The sequence below is a fragment of the Aedes albopictus genome, chromosome 1, assembly GCF_035046485.1.
Source record: "Aedes albopictus strain Foshan chromosome 1, AalbF5, whole genome shotgun sequence".
In the NCBI taxonomy this organism is placed as follows: Eukaryota; Metazoa; Arthropoda; class Insecta; order Diptera; family Culicidae; genus Aedes; species Aedes albopictus.
In genome coordinates this window covers 261,444,863-261,464,420 of record NC_085136.1, presented here as the reverse complement: position 1 = coordinate 261,464,420, position 19,558 = coordinate 261,444,863, and the positions used below count along the sequence as shown (strand labels likewise).

The following is a 19,558-nucleotide window of genomic DNA, read 5'->3' as shown; positions in this document are numbered from 1 at the left end:
TCTTGTCCGACGAACCAACGAACTCCTGAAGACCTTATCCAGCCATAAAAGTACTATTTTGAAAATAAAATTTGATTGAATGTTATTGAAAGCAATTGAAAGAAAATTATATCCTTAAAAAACGGCATCTGGCGCGTGGACGATTTCGACATCCATATGTTCAACGTTATATTTCCAAAGGTATGTGCATGAAATCAGTCTATGTTACTTTGCCATTATCAAATTAGTGGCTCTACTATACTATCCAATAGATACATGCAAGGTTAATCAGTTCGAAGTAGGGGAACGATGACTTTTAAAACTGTCGCATTTTTTTATGGGTCATACTGTAACTGCTAACGAAATTTCATAATTATCATTACAGAACGTTGAACTGTAGCGTAAAAGAACCATTTACTATGCGAATGAAAATTGGTCATGATTGTACAAAATGCTTAAAACCACGTCTGTTTGTTTTTCATCCACAGTTAAAAGTAATGCATCGATTTTTATAAAATTTGGCACACATAATAAACATACACCAAAGAGTTCTCAGTCAATTATTTGGCCAATTTTACCGATTCATTACAGAGCTACAGCCGTACTTCTGTGTACCGATTATTGCGGATACAGGCTTTAGAGTATCTTCGATAGAAACATGCAAAATAGCCATAGACAGAGGAAGCTCTCAGTTAAACACTGATATATGTTGCCCTTTACTGGTATTTACCAGATTACCTGGTATGTCATAAACATACAGAAAAACATGTAGTTAGAAGACACAGAATGTTGCTAATTGACAAATTGAGGGATGAATTTTTGAAAAAAAATCGCATTCTGGTGGGATTTGAACCCACGACCCCGTATTCGCTAGACCGGTGCTTTAACCAACTAAGCCACAGAACAGGTGATAATTCTGCGGAATAGAAAGCCAAACTGAACCCGAGCCCTCACCATGAACATTCACTTTTTCAAGAATTGCGGGAGGTGTTTTGTGGATAACGAATCTTACAGCAAACACGACGGTTACAGTCTTAGTTAGCTAAAAAGCTAAAAATAAAGTTTATTAGCATATTTAAAAATACATTTACCTTAGCTAATTTACAATTTCGGTGACCTGTCACGGGAACACCTCCTCACTATACTGACAATCTCAATTCAATTATTATTCTTTTAGGTCTAGGTGTATAGTAGTATGGGACACGTTTGTATAAAAAAATAAATCCTCGTTCCAGTCAACTTTTTAGATCCCATTTAGGTCCCAAATGAACTGTACAAAATTTCAGCGCAATCGGTGAAACTATAATTTAGCGCAAGCGGTTCAAAGTTTTCATAGGATTTACTATGGGAAAAGTTACACTTTCAAACAAAAAATCCCAGAGGTCGCCCCTTGTCTCCTTAATTCAAATCGATCAACGCTTCTTGTAGAAAAATCATTTATGATACTTTCCTTCAAAGACCGCAAAACAATTGGATGCATGTGAAAAAAGTTATTGATTTATTACCGATTAGTGATCCGACGAACGGCTTACTGTTTTGTTTTATCAGCAGCACTGTAGCCGCTGCCTTGACTGCTGCTGTTTCTGGGGGTGGTGATGCCACCCGCCACCCCATGCAGCAACGACAGCAGCAGTGCTGCTGATAAAACAGAACAAAAAGCCGTTCGTTGGATCACTAATCGGTAATAAATCAATAACTTTTTCCACAAGCATCCAATTGATTTGCGGTCTTCGAAAGAAAGTTTCACAAATTATTTTTCTTCAAGAAGCGTTGATCGATTTGAATTAAGGAGACAAGGGCCGACCCCTGGGATTTTTTGTTTGAAAGTGTAACTTTTTCCATAGTAAATCCTATGAAAACTTTGAACCACTTGCGCTAAATTATAGTTTCACCGATTGCGCTGAAATGTTGTACAGTTGATATGGGACCTAAATGGAATCGAAAAAGTCAACTGGAGCGAGAATTTGATGTTTGTCCCATACTAGTGTATAGTATTGAAAAGCAGGGGTTCTCAAGTACATCTGAGGTTGGCTTAAAATTTATGATACGCGACTATGCGTAACAATCTCTCTTTCGGCTTAGATGTCAATCCACAACACAGCCTCGTTTGTGCCCAACAACTACAAGTGAGAGCGTATTATTTTTATTTGAAGCCGAGACTTACTCTCGCACTCCGCATTCATCCCTCAATTTGTGAATTAGCAACATTCTGTGTCTTCTAACTACAAGTTTTTCTGTATGCTCTCAGTTAAAACTGTACAAATGCTCATAGAACTCGCTAAAAAAGGGCTTTGTCCCAATGGGGACGTTACGCCAAGAAGAAAAAACCTCTTCCACGGCTTGGCGGTCAATAAAAAATATCGATATCGTTTGCAAAATCTAGGAGCATCTATCAATCTAGGAGATGGCCAAAGTCTACGCTCCATACAAATTTCGAAAATTTTGTATGAACAAAAGTCTACGGAAGGCGGATGGGGGGGGGTCTGAAATTGCCCAAAATGAGTCTACGTAGTTTATGGACAGGCCCAAATCATCATTATTTGAGAAACACACAATCAGGTAAATTTCGGATGTCACCCGGCCTTGTGACACACTCAGCTATTTATTGGGTAACATCTCTGTAACTCTGTAACTCCATGTTTCTCTGCATTCCATGTTTGAACTCCGTTGATAATTCGAATCGACTAGCAATACACAATACTAGGAAATCTTCATATTGGTAAAAATCAATTGTTTGTATTGGTAGGTATAAGTTTCGTCTTATTTTTCGCTCTTTTTCACGATGTCGTTGGTGTCCTTGAATATTACTCAACGATTTTAGGGGCAATGTTTTACACAACATAGGGTAGAAATCAACTTCGTCATATGCGTCATACACACTGAAACCCGACTGGAGCTCCCGCTCGGCCATACCGAATGGATTGGATAGACACGGTTCGGCCCGAGCGCTTGCGGTGCACACAGATATAGCATTCGAATATACCGACACAAAGTACACGCATACCAAGCCAACTTATGTCTCGTGATGAGCATATTTTGCGATGAAAAGCACGGCTTGACTGCAAGGCGTTTGCTTAGCGGCGAAAGATAATTACCAACACTGCAAATCTTTTTTTGCTGTTATTCAGCAAACTTTGCTGATTTTTTTGTGCTGATTGCATTCATTGCATCACGATTTTACTGAGTATCAGCAATCATTTTTCAACTTGCTGAACCATCCAGCAATTTTAACATTTGATCAGCAAAGTTGTGCTGAAATTCAGCAAAAATGTTGCTTAAATTCAGCAATTCATTCTGCTGAATTTTTTTTTGTTCTGGAAGCATTTCAATAAATTTGGCGTGAACATCGCTGATCGGTGTCGAACCCAATCGTGTGCTATTCGTTCGGGCGGTTGCACAGATGCTGCGGTGGAAAGAGACTTTTCGTTCGCTGTTGACAACGACTCAAGGTTACTCGCCTATGTTTTCACAAAATAGGAAGGTTGACGAAGACAAATGAAGTCTTCGTTCAGCTAGCAGGTAGTTCTTCTGAAATCTTCAACCGACACGATGAAGTATTTCTTGAATCTGCTCACTACCGTATAGAAAAAGGTCAACCAGGAGCACGTCCTTTGCAGCAGCCTCAATGTTTTCCATCGCTTTATTTGCTTTATACCTTATCTAGCGTTGGGGGCTCCCCTGCTTGCCCTTTTTCACTGATGCTTAATATGTTTGCCTGTGTTCCAACATTCTCTTCATTCAACCAAGTCTCGAAGTGTGCACTCCACCTGGCTGATACCGTTGCTTTGCCTGTCAGCAAATTTCCTTCTCGGACATTGCACAGAACAGAAGACAGCACTGTCTTCCTCCCCGTTCCATTGACTGTTTCGTAAAATTTCCGCATATCATTTGGTTCCATACTGCTGTGTTACTTAGCAATATTGCCTTTTTTTGTCTCTTAAACATTCTTCTCATACTTCACCCTCTGGTACTTATTGTACCAATCGTTTCCGAGTATATTTTGAAGCACCTACCAAACTTAAAAGCTGTTTTCTCGTTAAAAGCCCAGGTGCTCAAACATACGTTACAGATAAAGTGGAGCACATATGCGTACATGCCTCCATTTAGGCGCATGTATAATGTACGCTTATCGCCTCCACTTTAACATCTTATGCAACATCTTGTACGATCACTGGTTGACTGGGTTGTCACAAAGCCAAACGCTCCATTGCCCCATCTGTAGCAGCGTTTGACTTCAATTTCTAGAGGCAAATAACGTTGACGGGGCTCGTATTTAGCTGCTCTGGTTCTCATTTTTGAGTGGCACTTAATTCAGTAACAAATTTTGAAAACGACGTATAATCAATGCTACACCATTGATTATACGTCGTTTTCAAAATTTGTTTCTGAATTAGACCATTTTTATTGTGTCTCATTTACGCTAAAGTTGTTCATTTTGGTGTCATAACCATTACATCCTTATTAAATTTATAAGACATAATCGCATAATACCAAATTTAGATTAAATGTGCAGAATTTGCCATGTCGTACGGTTCCTCTTAATGAAATGTTAAAATTTCCGCCTGGTGGCGTGTCAAATACATTGCAGACTGCTGGAGTAGATCCAATCATCAACCAATGCAATCCGAAAGTTGCGGAGATCTTCTCCGTGGTTTGGACCTGATGACCACGACTCTCTCATTCAGTCTACAAATAGCTTGATACTCTCCCAGTTACCCTTCCCCCTTACAAGAAAGATAGAGTATGATAAATTGTATTATTATTAAAATGGAACGAACTCATCGAATTTATATTTAAAATTATTATTGTTATCAGCAGATTATCCAACAATGCACAACGTGACAATCTACAATCCGGAGAGGTGCTGAAATATCCAGTAAAACATCGTAGCTACAGTTCGTGGCAAAACTCCAAATCTTAATTACAAAATATTTCACAGAAATAATCAAACTATAAATCTTGCAAAGTCTTTGATGCTTCAGTTTTCTTCAGAAAAGGAAAAAATTGATTGCCCAAGACCTAATTTTAGTGTTGCAAATTTTGATTAGTACTTTCGGAAATTGAGGTCAAAATTTTGCTCACATTAAATGACCTCGAAGGAGTTGCACAGCGTAATGTGCACTCCGACACTACCACCGCAGATGCCTTTGAAGTCCTCCAACACTTCACACATTCCATCTGCAAACAACGTGATAATCAAGTGTGCAGTCAGTCATTGTCATCTATTAAAGTCGTAAAAATCCCAAACCAGCAAATTAATCAAACAACCAATAACCCAGTGACTCGTGACAGTGAGCTATCCAGTGACTGACACAGTCGTACGGCCTCCTGGCAGCAATGCACAATGGTCAAGGAACAAGATTTATGTGAAAATGGACTTCAAAGGAGTTTTAGGCGAATATGGTCTACTATAAAGTTGTGTAATATTTATCTCATGTAGGATGTTGGCGTCAATAAGACCCAGGTAGGCTCGCTAAACGTGCACTACGTCATCGTGGTGCGCCTAGCGTAATATCTTAGGAGGGTTGATAAGGGTTTACATGAAAATTGGCAAAATTAGGTATCAAAGAGATTAAAAACTATTTTTTTATTATGTGCATTATCGACAAATTTATTTGAAGGCGATAAAAGCATCTTTTTTTTCACGTGAATCTGGTTCCTGGACTATCGTACAATGATGAGTAGCCGACGCGAAGCGCAAAGGCCCTCCTAACCAGTTTGCTGTTGTCCCTGATATCGGGTTGTGCCGCTGGCGTGCGTATCTCTGTATACGTATTGTGGACGTGGGTGGATGGACGACGACCGACACCAGAGCAGGCCCGATAAAGTTGTGCGGAGAAGGTCTAAAGAGGATGCACGTCGACTGTGGCGTGTGTGTTTCATCAACAGAAGAGTTACGACTTATTGAACACAGTGCCAGTGCCACAGTCAGTGGTGGAACATCCGCGGCGGCGACGTCTACGAAGGCGACAACAGGGCCAGTCACGATCAGTAGTTGAGGTTGAGAATGCACACATCGCGCTTCGCGACTTTCATGGATTCCACTGCGCTTTTCTGTAGATACTTGATTGAACGAAATGGGAAGAGTTGTGGAAGCAAAACAAACAAAAACACAAATACTATTGCGCGGTTCAACCTAGGGCTGGCTGGCTGGCAGCTGTTTGTGTCGCGCTTTGTTGGGCAAGTTCTCGATGTGCAGCGAGCGATGATGAGCAGCAGTCTGTCTCCTCGAGCTCCAAGTATGACGGTTTGTCTTAATACCTAATAAGTAGCGTTCGATCGCGGTTCGTTCAAATCGATTCGATCAGGTAACAAAGGTAAGCGAACGCACTTGCTGACATTTCCTAATAGATTTGTCATTTGTTACGCGTGCTGCGTTGGTGTATCCGAAGACCGGTTTCGGTGTTGGAAGATACGGAAATCAATTAGTATTGTTGCTGTACGGGACAATGTCATTGATAACGGCTAGGGCACGACTAATGATCAAACTTATTGGGTTCTTTTAAGGTGAATGATCTGAAGAACTTCTTGAGAATGTAACAAGCAGGTGAAATTTGACAAGTTTTAGAACCACGCTATTATAGTTTGGTTCTTGTAAACGGTGTCTAGTCTTGTGGTTAAGGCGACAGATCGCCAATCCGGAGACGGCGGGTTTGATTTCCGTTCCGGTCGGGAAAATTTTATCGACTCCCTGGAAATATTAGTGTCCTTGCCTCACAATATACAAATTCAGGCAATAGCTGGCAAAGAAAGCCCTTCAAATAATAACTGTGGAAATGCTCAAAGAGCACTACGTTGAAAAGAGGTAGTCTACGCTGCACTGGCAGCGTAGAGCCATAAAAAAAGAAAAAGATGATCATAATAAACTTTGCATTAAACGTTACATGACCAGCTTCTGAAAACAATGTTTCAAATGATCTTTTCTACAAATCCGTAACTAAACAAACCGGATCAGTAGCGAACATCAACTATGCAGAGTTGTTGTTCGGCATTCTTGCAAGATGCCTTGCTCATTGTATCCTTCCGACATTGGCGTCATGATGCTGCGTTCGCTGTAGATTACAGCGAATCGTAGTTCATTCTTCGCTGCCCCACACCGCTCTCCTGCATACCGCTGAAGTGCTTACAGGTCCTTCTCGAGCCTTGTCCATGTCGTACACGAGAAGAGAACTGGTATTATTTGCGTTTTGTACCTATATGGTGCATTTAGGGCGGGGTTGAATCTGTTTAGACCGCAGCTTCTTCTGGAGCCCTTAGTAGGCCTGACTTCCACTGATGATGCACCTTCGGATTTCATGACACCCATTGTTGTGAGCTGTCAGTAAGGATCCGAGGTAGACGAGTTCCTCCGCCACCTCGAAGGTATCCCCGTCCAAATGTTCTTGCGTTAATGTCCGAAGGACTTGTGAAAATGGTACCCCGGCTGTTGAACCCGGCTTGAGCAGTCTGGCCAGCTTCTCAAGAAAGCCGTTCTCTGCCATTATTCCCCATACCTCTGTGCGGTCGATATTGTCCTGTCGTATGCCGCTTTAAAGTCGATGTATCGGAACCTGATGTTCACGTTTTTCGGAGGATTTGTCATACGATGAAGATCTGCTCCTTTACTGATCGGGCGTCAATGTAGCCGGCTTGATCACTTCTTACGAACGTAATCTGGGATGGTACTTGGGAAATTGTGATCGCAGGCAGGCAGGTGGTCTACTTTTCTAGGCCCATCTTGTTGAGTTCAGCTGCAATTCCAGCCTTACCAGCTGCTGAGTTGGTTTTAAACGGTTGGTGAACGGCATCTTTAACTTTCTTCATCGTGGGAATCGGATGATTCCCGTCCCGTGCTGCACTAACATAGACGTGCCTTCCGTTGCCTTGGTCACTCGCGCCTACGGTTTTCACGTCATTCAGGTGCTCATCGAAGTGCTTCTTCCACTTTTCAATTATCTCATGTCGGTCCGTTAAGACGCCGACATCCTTATCCTTGCACAGTTCGGCTCGCGTTACAAAGCCGTTGCGAAATGCGTTGAGCTTCTAGTAGAACTTTCTTGAACACGACATAGTAGTCCCGTTCCATGATTCCATGACGCAGCATGACCGCCCACACAGCATTCTTCTCTAAATTCGCTTTACACTCGTCATCAAAGGCAGCATCCTTTTATTACGTAACGCTGAGATTCTTCCAACAACAAAAAAATCCTGCTGTGATTTATACGAGGATTTTTTTTTTATTTTCTTACAAATTTTCAAGCTGGGAATTAACTAACTTCAGAGCAATTGGAATTGCTCCAGTAATGATGGTGGGAAGCATTCAGAAATATCTGGTAGAATCCACCAGGAAGTTTTGCAGAGATTTCTCTAACAATTTCTTGTGGGAATCGTACAAGAATTCTACGAGGATTCTAAAAGCAATTTCTAGAGAAATTCCAGCTGATAATGTTGAGAAATCAAGAATTCCTGGAGAAATTTTAGAAGCAATTTCTGCTGGCACTCTAAGGAAAATTTCAAAAGAAATCCTTGAAAAAATCTCTGTATGAATCGCAATAGAAATTTCTATAGAATAAATTGGAGCAATTTCTGGGAGAAATCCTTGAAGAGATGTATAAGAATATGTATAGGATTCCTTGAAGAAACCTCTGAATCAATTCAACAAGAATCCTATCAGATATTTGTCGAGGAATTCCCATTGGCTTAGCTTTTCTTTTTCTCACTCATTCTCTTAATAAACAAGGGGCCCGTGTCCCTTTTTCTATCCTTCTCTTTCTCGTATTTGTTTAGGAGAGTGGGTAAGAAGAAAGAAAAAGTTAGCTACACAAGTGGGAATTTTAAAAAGATTTCTTCAAAGATTTCTTCATGAATGCCTCCAGGAATACCTGACGGGCTTTTCTAGGGGATTCCTGCAGGGATTGCTGGAGAAATACCTTCAAGGCTCCTTCAGGAATTCCTCCAGGGAATCTACTGCAGATGTTCCTTTAAGAATTTCTACATGAATTCTTCTAGGGACTTTTCCAAACATTTCAGCAATAACTCTTCCATCGATTTCTCCAAGGATACCTTCAGATTTTGCACTCAAAAATCCTCCAAGAATGCCTGCTGAGATTCCTCCATACATTTCAGCAAGGATTCACCTATTACCATTCTGACATTACCACTAGGAATTTCTTGCTGGGATTCAATTTCCTCGTTTTTCTTTTTCAATGATTTTTCCAGAAATTAGGAATTCCTTCTGGGAATCCTCTTGAGATTACTTTAGGAACTACTGCTGGAATTGCTCCAGCACTGCTACTTGGATTTCTCTAGACATTTCAGATTCGAATCCCCCAGGACTTTTTCTGGGTTTCTCAAGCAATACCATCAGAGAATCCTCCAAGAATTTCTGGAAGACTCTCAAGAGTAATAATTAGAGATATTACTGCTGAAAATGCTGAGAAATCTCAGCAAAAAATCCGAAGAAATGCTAAGAGTTTTTGAAGAAATGAAATGTTATTACTGGGTGTATTGCAAAAGGAATTCCTAGAGGACTCCTTAGAAGCACATCAGGAGGAAGGGAATTTTCGGAGGAAGAGGAATTTTTGGAGGAATCTTAGCAGGCATCCTTAGAGGAGTTGTTGGAAAAATCCTATGAGAAATCCTCTTATAATTCCTCCAGGAATGCCTAATGGAATTCTGCTAGAAATTTTTGCTGGGATTATTTCATTGATTTATCTAAGGATTCCTACAGAAATTCTTCCAAAGATTATTTTAGGGATTTCTTAAATTTTTTGAAGCGTACTGGATGCGGAGCATTTCCAGGTAATATTTTGCAATTATTGCTCAATCCTCTAGGAGTTGCTGGAGAGGATTTCCACCACGAACTCCTGGAGAAATCCCAACAGCATTGCAGGAGCAACTTAAATATAAATTCTCAAAGATTCTCAATGCTCAAACTCCAAAGAGGAGTTCTAGTAACGGAGAGGAATTTCTGAAAAAATCCATAGAGACACTCTTGGAAGAATCCCTAGAGAAATTCTGAAGGAATTCCTGAAAAAACTCTGAGTGAATTTCTGGTTCCTCCCATAGAGAAGTTACAGCAGTGGTTACTGGATGAATAATTCGAGAAATCCCAGCAAGAATGTCTGGAGGTAATCCCAGAGAATTTTTTGGATAAATTCCAAGAGGTATTACTGGATTACAATGAGGAATTCCTGGAGAAAACCTAGCAGGCATTTTTGGGGAAATTTCAAGTGGAATTTGTGGAGAAATCTTTTGTAAAATCCCTGTACAATTCAGAGAGGGAACTTCTACAGGAATCCCAGTGAGCATTCTTAGAGTATTTCCTAAAGAAATTTCAAAAGGAACTCTTGGAGAAATTGTCAGAGAAATGCCAAAAGGAGCTCTTGGAGGAATCCAAGCAAAAGTCTTTGGAGAAATCTTCACATCCTCATCCTCCACAAATTCCTCATGGGATTTCTCTTGAAAATTTTGCTGAGATTGCCCCAGAGGTTTTCTCAAGAATTCCTTTACAAATCCCTACTGTAATTCGTCCAAGCATTCGTATAGAAATTTCCATTGTAATTTCTCAATCTTCAGGGATTTTTTTAGTAATTTCTCTTGTAAAATCAGTTGACATTCTTCATAGGATTCCTTTAGATATTCCTTTCAAGATGTCTTCTCTTCAGGAATTCTCGCTGGAATTTCTTAAACAAGAATTCCTGGAGGATTACCAGCAGGAGTTGCCTGAAAAATTCCAACAAAACTTCTTGGCGAATTAGATTAGAAACTTTTGAATGAATCCCAGAAGCATTCTTTGAGTAATGTCAGCAAAAATTCCATAAGAATCTTAAGTGGATTTTCTGATGGAATTATAGTACAAGTTCATTTTTGTGTTAAATGTTGTATTATAACTTGTAAATATTCCCCTAGTATTAATGCACATTTATAGGGCTCTGGCAGAATGGAGGCCCGCAATCCTATTTCGATTGCCAACATTCAGGCAATTTCGGTCCGCAATTAAGTACTACAGATATAAACCATTCCCTGGCACAGACTTCAAGTTATAGAACTCTAGTGATGAAGCCCATATCGGAATGCCCCTTAGGATAAGAAACCCTAGACAAAATTCAAGCTATGAAAGCAACTAATGCTGCGAACAAAAGGCAACCTGCCAGAGAAAATACGATTACAGGATTGACTGATGGACCAACAACATTAATGAAACCTCGTCATCCTGACATCGGAAATTGTTATCCACTAGGGAAACAGGGCAAAATTTATGTTCTGTGCTGTATATGTCTACTTGTGATGTCCTAAATTATTACGCATATGTAAGGTTCCACTCCAAGATGTTACATTTAAATATGCATTTGTAGTGCTTCATATGTTTGTTCGTAATAATTACTGGGTAAATACTGAGAAAAGTTTCTGGGAGAATCCTTGTTGAAATTCCTAAAGAAATCCAAGGATGTTTTTGATGACCAGGCAATCATTTGACTCATTTATCCATAACTCAGTTCAGAAGCATAAAATTGAAATGAGATGTTCGGCAAACTTGTAGATAAGTGTTTTTCCTACAGTTATCACCAAGGACGCCATATCCTAAATCTCATATATGCGACGTGAGAGCGCTAGTACCACCCGAGCAGGAACGAATAACTGAAACATAACTGGAGCATACCAAAGGCAGGTATCATACCAAAACCAGGTATTGGTCGGTTGTCCAGGTATTGAAAATAACTTATTTAGGTATTTTGTAGGTATTGATAGAAAACCTCAACGAGTTATTATTTTGGTTTTGAGGACTGATTGAGGTATTATTCAATTATGGAAAAATCACTATTTGTATGGGAAAATCACCGATTATTATTTAGGTATTACCATACCTGAAGTCATTATTCGCGTGTTATGCACAGGAAACACATCAGTTATTATTTTAGGTATTTTACCTCTTATGCAGGGCTTCTTAATACCTCATTCAGGTTGTAGGTATTCGGTTTTCCATACCTGAGTTTGTTATTCTTCAGCTATTTTCTCCTGCTCGGGCACCTACTCATACTAAACGATCGAAAAATCCGATCGTTTAGTATGAGTAGGTAGTAATAACACTTTTACGCCGTAAATATAAGAGTTAGCATATGGCGTCCTTGGTGATAATGGTAGGAAAAACAATAATCTACAAGTTTGTCCAACATCAAATTTTAATATTAGGCTTCTGAGCTGAGTTATAGACAAATGAGTCAAATGATTGCCAGATGATCGAAAACATTCCTGAAGAAATCACAGCAAGAAATTTGTGTAATTGTACAAAGATTTCCAGCAATAATTTCTGGAAGAGTATTATAATCATTCCAGGAATTCCTCTAAAATTTCAACCCGTAATTTCTTTAGGAATTTCTCCAAAGACTCCTCCAGCAAGTCTTTTTGTAATTTCTCCAGTTGAGATTCAGGCTCTGTTCCACTTAAAGCGTATTCCCAGTAAAAAGAAAAAAAAGCAGAAAGAGGTGTATTTCATTACAAAAAAACAACTTTGTAGAATACACGAACATTACCAAAGATCAGTAAAAAAAGTTATATCGGAAAACCCATTCCCATTCCGGGTCGTCCACAAAACATGACATACATACATACATACATTTATTTGTTCAGCATCACATTTAAGACAAGATATAATCAACAATAGTACGCCACAATACTCGGTTTGTGTCTGTCGCTCTCCATCTGGTCCGCCCAACGTGCTCTCTGCGCTTCACGCCTTCTTGTGCCAACCGGATCAGTAGCAAACACCAGCTTTGCAGGGTTCTTGTCCGGCATTCTTGCAACGTGCCCTGCCCACCGTATCCTTCCGGCTTTGGCCACCTTCTGGATGCTGGGTTCGCCGTAAAGTGCAGCGAGCTCGTGGTTCATCCTTCTCAGTCAGAATTTCTGGAGGAGTCCTAGCAAGAATAGCTGAAAACCGCAGAAAAAAAATGCTTGAGGAATCCCTGCTGAAATTGTTTGAAGAAGGTCACGAGGAGCTTCTCGAGGTATTCCATGAGAAACTACTGGAAGAATTCCTGAATAAAATCTCCGAAGGAATTCTCAGATGATTCACCGGAGGTGCTTCTGGAACAATGCCGGAAATATTGCCATGATTAATCCCGGCAAAAATTCCTGAAACAATCACACGAGAAATCTCCAGAGAAAACCCTGGAAGCAAGGTTGCGACCATTCATTTGCAAAGATTTACATTCATTTGCTATTATCTCAGTTCAGAAGCATGTTATTGAAAAACAATGTATGGATGAATTTAACCTTGTAGTTTTATCTGAAAGTTTGCCAAATATCATTGGGGTCGCAAACGTATACCAAAGTCGTGAGCGAGCTGTGAAGGCAACTCTCCACGCGGTGAATGTAAATTTCATTCACGCTGTGGAAAGATGCCTTCACAGCTCGCTCACGACTTTGGAATGCGTGTGCGACCCCAATGGTATTCGGCAAACTTTTAGATAAAACTACAAGGTTAAATTTATCCATACATTGTTTTTCAATAGCATGCTTCTGAACTGAGATATTAGCAAATGAATGGAAATCTTTGCAAATGAATGGTTGCAACCTTGCCTGGAAGAACTCCTGAAGGTATTACAGTAAGAATTTATTGAGGAGTCCTAGGAGGAAATGCTGGTAGAACCACAGTTGCAATTGCTTGACGGATCACAGCTGGAATTCCTGGATAAAATCTCTCAAGATGTTCTTGGAGGAATCAAGGGACGCGCTTCTGGAATAATCCATGGAAGATTGTCTTGAATTGTTTCTTGAATGAATTTCTAAAATTTCGGGAGATTTCATAGAAGTAATTTCTGGAGAAGTCTTAGCAGGCATTTCTGGAAGATTCTCTATAGGAATTATTACAGAAATCTCATTAAGCATGCCGAGGGAATTCAAAGAAAAAATCCAGCTCTTCAAGAAAAATCGGTAAAGGTATTCTGGAGGAATCGCAGAAGGCATTTCTGGAGGAATGTCAGGAAGATTTCCCGAAAGTATTGCGACAAAAAAGTATGCCAGGGGATTCCCAGAAGTATTACACTTATAACTTCCGGACGAGTCCTAATAGGAGTTGCTTGAGGAATCACAGCTAGAATTCATGGAAGAACGTTAATAGAAGTTGCTGGAGAAATCCCAAGAGGAATTTCTGGAAGAAAACCAGGATGAAATCTCAGGAAGAAGTCCTGGACAAATATGTAAAATAATTCCTAGCAGTCATAGCTGATATGACTACTGCTACGAGAATAGACCTATCTTTCTGTCTGTCGGAGAACTCAGATTGGTCTGAAATATACCAAAAGAACTTTGAGATAATACATTCCAAGGGGGTAATTTCAGATAATAGTTAGATGATAATGATGTGATGTTAAAGTTAATATCGAAAATCACCAATCAGGGTGTCTACTACCTAAAAAAAACTTGGAAAACCGGGAATCCTCAAGGAATTGTATTTAACAGGGGGGGGGATGAAGAACACTAACAGAGAATATCGTACTCAGGGAAATTTTACACCGATAAAAAAAATAATACAATGGGTCGTAGGTATAATAAAGAATCGATAAAAGATCGAATTTATCGAATATTACTTCTACTCAAAAATAGAGTCCACAGAGTTTACTACATCATAGATATAAATAAAAACTTTCTATTATGTAGTGTTAGTGTATCCTTCTAAAATATCGGCTACAACGGTTTTACCAGAAATTCCGTCAGGGTTTTTCCTGGAATTTATTTGGAAATACCTCTTGAAATTTCTCTCAGGATTATTTACAAGATTCCTTTCGTATTTTTTCACGCCATTTGTCTTGGTATTTCTTTTTGAATTCCTTCCGGAGATTCTTCCGGATTCCTACCAGCATTTTTCCATGATTCGAACATTTCTTTCCAGGATTACTTCTTCCTTGAGAATCTTCCAAGACTCCGGAATTCCGATCGATTTCTTCTAGATTTTTTTTACGGGATCATACAGAATTTCTCTAGAGGTTTTCCCAGTATTACTCCCTGAGTTCCTGTGGGTTTCAACCAGGATTTATCACGAGTTTTCCACAAGAGTTTCACTCAGGATATACCGCAGATATTGTTGTGATTTCTGATAGAGTTTCTCTAGGGATTCCTCTTGAAGGAGTTATTCCTGGAATTTCTACAGATTTTTTTGCTGGTATACTTTCCAAAGGTTCTCGCGGGATTTCTTTTAGGATTTCTCTCGGAGTTTCTCTCAGGACTTCTCTCAGAAGATTCTGGACTTTCTCCTCAGATTTTTTGGAGAGTCTTCTGGGATTACTGCATAAGCTACTGCACGTATTTCTCATGGAGTTTGTCCCGTGATACTTTTATGGCTTTTTCTTGTAGTTGATTACCTTTTTTGCAGCGATCCACCTGAGATTATTTTCTTGCAGATTTTCTCGGGATTATTCCAAAAGCTCTTCCCGAAATCTCTGCTCCTTTTTAGGATTTCTTAAAAAAATGTTGCCGGAATTCTAGCAGGATTTTTTCTCGGAATGTCTTCTGGGATTACAATATTTCCTGTATGAAATTCCCGGAGAAATATCTGAAGGAATCCCGGTCATATTTTGCATAAGCCTCCGCAAAGGTTTATCGATGAAATCTCGAAAAAAAAGTTCTGGAACTATTCCAAGGGGGAAATATTAAGGAAATTTAAGAAGGTACTCTGAAAACCTCTAAAAGGAATCCCGGGGGATAATATGTGCAAAATTCTGCAAGGAAATCCATCAAACAAAAAATCATATCAGAAAACTATCTCAGAAAGAATTCCCTGGAAGCACTTCTGCAAAAATCTTGAGAGAAAATATAAATTCGTAAAGACCTATGGGTAAATGTACTTGGGAAAACTGGAGAAAGTCAGAAAAGAAAAACCTTTGACAATTTCAAACAAAAACTCTGCGAGAAACTGAACTCCTGGACAATTTGGTTGACGCTGTATATCGTAATTCATATTGGTCAAGTAGGTCCAGAAGTTTTAGTTAATTATGCATCGTTACTCTGTCTAGCGGATATGACTACAGTATGAGTCTTTGAAGCTGTGCTCTTCAGAGTAGTTTAGTTGTTCAGAAATATCACAAAATCATTTCAAAATGATTCGTACAATTCCAAGGGGATAATGAATAATAGCTGGATGTTTAATAAGACAATTCATCGCGAGAATCACCATTTTAACGGCTGTAGATGTCATGAACTAAACTCCAGGACAGTTTGGATGACGCTTAATATCCCAAAAGTATATGACCATTTATATCAAGTAAGTTCAGTAGTTTTATTTCATTATGAAACGTTACTCTGGTCCGAACAGCGAATATAACTATTGTTACGAAGATCTGTTGTTATAAACTGGAAGTTAGTTTAGATGAACTGCATTATATCCAAATAATGTCAATGAGTGGAAACTCGGAATCCAAGAGATTCACGGATCACAGCAGATTATGCAATGTTACAATTTGTTGCTAAAACGAACAAAATTACTCCTGTAGATTTGAAGGATTAGATATTAAATATGAAGGATTCTGATATTAGAACAGTTTAGAACACCTATTATTTCTGCTACTACAGCTACTGCTGTATCAATTATTTTATTTTTCCAAACAAGTCTCGAAGTGCTCCGACCCCCTGGCAGCCATCATAGTTTTATCTTCCCGGTTATTGCACAGACGAGATATAGCTCTTTTTTCCGCATGCCATTTACAGTTTCGTAGAATTCCCGCATATCATTCTGTTTCATACTCTATCTTGCGCTTCAGTATGCATTCTTCTCCAGTGTTCTCGCTTTCTTGTACTGCCTTCTATTCTTCAGAGCAGTGGCGATTCCCTAACCTAAAATCTACTTGTTCAACAAACGTAAATTCTTCAATGTTCTTATCAAATTAGGTTGTAACTTGTAGAAAATAACAAGAATTATGATTTCCGTTCATTTTCAATATGATTCTGATCCTGAATTCTCCTCAAATTCAAGTTTTGGAGTCGTTGAACAGGTAAAAAGCGAGGTTACGAGACGCCACTGCTTCAGAGTATCAGATATGCCAGCGTTCTGTGTCTAGAAAATCTTGGGATTGAATGGACGAAGGCATCCATCAATTAATAACTATGTAGTTTTTTTTTATCATCCAGCCGAGAAAAAGGCTTTGTTACGGTCGATACCATACGTCATGTTAGAAAGTAATTTGTTTTTCGTTCTGAATCAACCCTGAAGATAGGCATTGTTTATCTATAATGCAAACCTTAGGGTCAGCTTTAGATAGATGCCTCATTTTACCAACAATGAAAAATTGATTACACCGGCGGACGACTGATGAAGAAACCACACCATTCACGTCAAAACTCATCTCCCGTGCAATCCAATCACTTTTACCCTCTGTGCATCACGAGTCACTGGGCACGATTCCCTGCTGGTGCTGGAATGTGCCTAGGTAGGTAGGTCTGGTACCTACATACCGTGAGGTCGCCATTCACCGCTCATTTAACGGCATTTTCGTAAAGTATATGACATTAAAAATCGACGTTTGCGAATATTGCACTTTAGTTTACGGTAACAACTCAACAATTATGTTGTTATTATAGAAAAAATATAAAACGAATGTAAAATATGTGTACAGTCGAAAAAATAAAAAATCAAATGTGTAATCTCTTGGCTCCTATTACCGCTCATGCATCCATTCACCGCTCAAAATGGATCCATTCACCGCTCACTGGATTATTTTTTCATGGAATCACAGAAACTATTCGTTTATAAAAAACAAAATAACTTTTATTTACCAAAGTATTGATGATTCATGACGTTCAGTACATCTTCTTTTGTCAAAATGGAATTTTTAACGGGTTTTACCTATTGGATATTTTTCCCGCTGTTTGCCCTAAACAGTTCCCATGTTGTCCTGCTGCGCAGTGTGAGAAATGTTTTTTGAGAACGTGATTTCAAGTACACCCATATAAAATCATGGTGAAATGAAAGTTTTTAAATGTGGCAGCATATTACATTCACTTTTGTTACGATACTTTACTAACATTTGACCATTTTTGTATGATTGACACAAAATGAGCGGTGAATGGGGCATGAGCGGTGAATGGCGACCTCACGGTAACTCATTGCTCCTCGGTTTCAAATTGCCGTCAATTCTCACGTGCGACATGTGCTAAATATAAACCCGTCAAGTCAGTTCGGTTAGGTCCCAACTAGGTGGTGCAGGGCAGTGTGTTCTTCATCTTTTCGTTGCCCACATTAGCTTGGCTGTTGTAAGGAAGACACCTTAGGGTCTTTGGTGCTTCGTGTTAAGATACTAGGTGACATTTTCAAAGTGTTCTTAGTGCCCGCATTGTGGAAGGAGAGACAGAAACGGGGACGGGCATGGTGGCAACATCTTTGCGCGCCTTCTCATCGCACAATAGATGTATTCCATACAGAAGTTGGCCACATTTGCAAATGGTCGACAATGTGACAATATTTGTCATGTTTTCAAATCACGTCAAATCGCCAGCACGTAGTAGGCGTGACTTCACTCGCATAATATTGCCGATTATGTTGAAAAAGTTTTCTATCGTCACAGCCTACAACATCCGAGAACATCGGACCTTTGTACTGCCTTTCATCGCATATCAGTCCGTCTTTCCTATTCATATGAGACAATTATGCGATCATGGGCAGTGTACATACTCTAGTATTCTGAAGTATAATCAATCAATCTATCATCATACGCTTACGAATCGGCAATCGGCGAATTGTGCCGCATCACCATCAAAGTAATCTAATTCACCAGTTACCAATCGGCAACCCACAGACCAACGTGAAACTCTGCCGTGAACCTCTGTGCTCCTTTAACCATATAAATTTACACAGACGCGCTTGCATGTGCGGTCTGCCGTGAGAAAACAATTTCTTTCCCTGTCTCTGCCTCACATTGACATTACTGTTGTCATTCCTACCTAAAATAGAAGATCATCTTTTTTTTACTGGTTTTTACCAAAATTTACCGAATTTCATAATTACGACTTTTGGTCACTTCCCAGCCCAGTGTGCATTCATCTCTATCCCCGTAAACTTTCATCTTGCTAGCACATTTAGCCCTGGGGCGGCGGCAGGCTACGGCATAGCATAGACAGGTATCGCCGTGGTGGTAGATTGTTCTGCTGCCTCCCTTTCCAAAGGTTCAACCGGGCGCGCTATGTAGCCAGCCAGACCTGACCTATATTACGGTTGTTTTATGTAACTACCTACCCGGTACTAGTACTGAACCGAAACAACCGGCCGACACTCTCGCGCTCTGGTTGGGCTTGCTCCTCTGGTCTGGTGGCCAAAAGAAAACCGAAAGGCAAAAGTTGAGCCTTCTCTCGATTCATACAGGGCATTCTAGCGTAGCTGTTGACTTGTTATGGGAATAAATCGCCATGAGTGTGGGTGAGTAGGGGCTCGGCGGAGGCTATCGATTCACACTGCTCGGCGGAGTCCGTACTTAGCTCACGCTCGTTTCGTTGCAAATCTTGTGGTTAGTCAGCGAGGGGCGTAAAACTTGTTTTACAAAGGCTAAGAAGGAATAGAGGGAATCGGTGTGGATCTCTTCTGTGCGGAGTGCTGCTAACCGACCGACCGATT

At 39.9% G+C, this 19,558-nt stretch overlaps 1 protein-coding gene across 1 annotated transcript in view; it reads left to right on the top strand.

The window, feature by feature from the left end:
• LOC109416910 (SH3 domain-containing protein 21) overlaps positions 1 to 19,558 on the top strand; it is a 328,588-nt gene that overhangs the window by 277,718 nt on the left and 31,312 nt on the right. The gene's annotated exons all lie outside the window — the stretch shown is intronic.